This window comes from Cupressus sempervirens, chromosome 11 (genome assembly GCF_028749045.1).
Source record: "Cupressus sempervirens isolate cs-2001-9-10 chromosome 11, ASM2874904v1, whole genome shotgun sequence".
Classification (NCBI taxonomy): domain Eukaryota; kingdom Viridiplantae; phylum Streptophyta; class Pinopsida; order Cupressales; family Cupressaceae; genus Cupressus; species Cupressus sempervirens.
In genome coordinates, this window is record NC_143128.1 from 410206724 (window position 1) to 410210240 (window position 3517).

Here is a 3517-nt window from a genome sequence, read left to right on the forward strand (position 1 = left end):
TGTCCATAAAATAAAATAAAATAGCCACTTCTCCATCACTCTTTGCTAGTACACATCATTTCACAAAAAATCACCATTTTGTAGTCACCATGCTTTAGTTTATCTGAATTAGCAAAAATCACCATTTTGTAGTCACCATGCTTTAGTTTATCTGAATTAGCAAAAATCACCATCTCATAAGGCATCCTATTTTTCTTCTTCAAATTTTTATTATTATATTTCACTAGTGCCTTTATACTCTTCTTTTGATATGGAAAAAAACATGTTCTCTTAGGTATTTTACTAAGTAAAAACAAAAAAATTCATAGTGTATTTTGTATAGGAATTTTTAGGGTCTACCAATCCTAACCATGCAATAACAAAAAGTTAATGACACATTCTAAGTTTTGGATAGGACTTGGTTCCTTTTCTTCCTATTGATGTGTTTATAAGTGCTAGATGAGGTGTATTCTTAATGTTGTAGTACTTTTTACTTGCTCATTCATTCCAAGTGCTTGGTAAGTCCATTCTGAGTGTTATATAAGGTACATTCTAGTTAGTAAAGATGATGTAAAAATAATTTTCCTTAGAATTCATCTCCTTATAAATAAAATAGTTGATATTAGAATTAAATCTTATAAAGAGGAGAAGCTTATAATATTGGGGAATTTATTCAAGGACTTTTGAGGGTCATAGATTTTTCCTTGGATGTTTGTTTTAGTGAAAATGTGACACATGGATTCATTATAAAAAGTTAATTTTGTAGAGAACCACATCTTTTTTATCCTATTGATGCCTTTTGAGTGTTGGATAAGGTGTGTTCTTAATTTTGGGGTGATTTTTAGTTTCTCATGCAATTTGAATTATTGATGAGGTATGTTCTAAGTTCTAGATAAGGTGCATCCTAGATAAGGTGCTTTCTAATGTACATGCTTAGGCTAGGGTGTAATATTTTGATATTGGGTATGATCATATGAGTTTCAATGCACTAGATCCCATAAAAACTTCAAAGTTAAGCATTATTGAGCTAAAGTAATTATAGGATGCATGATCTTTGCATCACCTCTTTTGGTCCCATTCCCTATTTTATGTCCCAAAACTTGAATTGGTCCTTGAGTCCATTTTGGGTACATTTTGTAGGTGAAATAAAATTCTGTATCATCATTGCAATGTTAAAAATTTAATGATGCACTCTTAAAAACTTGTGTCTGACATCCTAACAATGCCTTCCAAGTGCTAGATAAGACACATTCCTAATTGTGGAGCTCTTTTTACTAACCTATAGATTAATAGTGTTTTATAAGGTATGTTTTGAGTGCTAGATAAGGTGAATTCTAATATGCTTGCTAAAAATAAGGTGGGAGGATTTGATTTAGGGTATGATCATACCAAGCTTAGTACATTGAATCCCATTAGAACTTTACAGTTAAGCATGCTTGGGCTAGAGTAGTACTAGGATGGGTGACCTTGCAAGAAGTCCCAGTGTTGCACCCCTTTTATTTTAAAGCCTTTTTTATGGTGTTATAATTACACAACTATTTTGGTTCTCAAAGCCCAATTTCAACCATGAAACCCTTTTTTATCATGTACACAATTCTCTATCTTGTACCCTAGTTCAAATTATTTTTGGGTCCCTAAGGCTACTTCTCATCTCCTAGGTGTTAGAGAGATGTTGACCCAACCTTAAAATAAATAGAAAAGTCAATGAATCATTTTGATTTTTGGCTATGCTTTTGTTCCTTTCCTCATATTCACACATTTTGAGTGCTAGATGAGGTGCATTCTCAATTTTGGAGTGCTTTTTACTTGTTCATTTTAAGTTCTTGATAAGGTCCATTCTAAGTGCAAGATTAGGTGCATCCTAGATACTAAATATGATGTAAAAAGGATGGTCCTCAACAAATTAATCTCCTTATAACTAAAATAGTTGATATGAGAATTGATTCTTATCTTGAGGAAAAGATTATAAGTTTGGGAAATTAATTTAGGGACTTTGGAGGGTCATAGCTTTGATCTAGATGTTTATTATCATTGAAATTTTATTTGTGGATTTTTTAGGAATAGTTATTTTTATAGACACTCATGTATTTAATCTTATTGGTGCCTTTTGAGTGTTGGATAAGGTGTGTTCTTAATACAAGAGTCTGTTTTACTTATTGGTGCATTTTTATATTTTGATAAGATATATTATGAATGCTAGATAATGTGCATCCTCAATAAGGTGCATTATAATTCATATGCTAAGGTTAAGATGCAATAGTTTGATATTAGGTGTGATCCTACTAGAATTAATGGATTGGCTCCCATCAAAACTTTGTAATTAAGTGTACTTAGGTTGGAGTAGTAGATAAAAGGGTGACCTTTCAAGAAGTCTTGATATTGCACCATTTCTAGTATTTTCTCTTGGAAATGTAATACTTACACTATTGGTTTTCTACTTAGATCTTGTTTCCAATCATGAATCCCCCATTTTTATCTCATTCTCTAATTTATCTTCCAAAACTTGATTCTATTCTTGAGTCCATTTTGGCCTCCTTGAGTCTATTTTACATATTGTGAGTATTAGAAAATGATAGTTCATACTTGTAATGTTAAAAGGTCAACAATGAACTATGGGTGTTTGATAGACACTTGTTTCCATCTTCTTAATGGTTCATTCCAAGTTCTAAATATGACACATTCAAAATCTAGGACCTCTTTTTACTTCCCCATACTTTAATAATGTTTCATTATGTACATTTGGGGTGTTATATAAGGTGTATCCAAGATTAGGTGCATTCAAATGCACATGCTAAGCGTAGGGTGCCTACATATTCTCTCCCAAGTGTGAGAGAGATATTGTCTCAAACTTGCAATAAAAAAAATTCAATGACTCATTTTGGGTGCTAGACAAGCACTTGTGTTTTTCTTCTTATTAGTGCCTTCTAAGTGCTAGATGAGGTGAATTCTTAATTTTGAAGTGCTCTTTACTTTCTCATTCATTATGAGTGCTTGATAAGTTATGTTTTGGGTTTTAGACAAGGTATATTCTAGGTACTAAAGATTTTATAAGAAAGATTTTCCTTAGTAAATTAATCTCCTTATAATTGAAATAGTTGATAAAAGAATTAATTATTATAAAAAGGAAAAACTAGTAAGATTAGGAAATTGATTTTAGGGACTTTTGAGGGTCATAAGATTTGACCTAGATGTCTATTTTTGTTGAAATTTGATAGGTGGATTCATTAGAAAATTTATTTGTATAAACCCTAAAATATTCTTTCTATTTGTGCCTTTACACTATCAACTAGGGTGGGTTCTTAATAATGGAGTTATTTTTACTTGCTTGCACATTCAAGTGCTTGATAAGATATATTCTAAGTACTAGATAACATGCATTCTAATTAAGCATGTTCCAAGAGAAGCATACAATAATTTGATGCTATATGTAATAATAACAATTTTTATGCACAAGATCCCTTTAGAGTTCCCCAATTAAGCACACTTGGGCTAGAGTATAGAGTAGTATTGGGATGGGTGACCTCTCAAGAAGTCCTAA

The 3517-nt window shown here is 31.6% G+C and overlaps 1 pseudogene; it reads left to right on the forward strand.

The window, feature by feature from the left end:
- The first annotated feature begins 1354 nt into the window (after positions 1-1354).
- On the forward strand, positions 1355-1473 carry LOC149530199 (5S ribosomal RNA; annotated as a pseudogene).
- The last annotated feature ends 2044 nt before the right edge of the window (positions 1474-3517 follow it).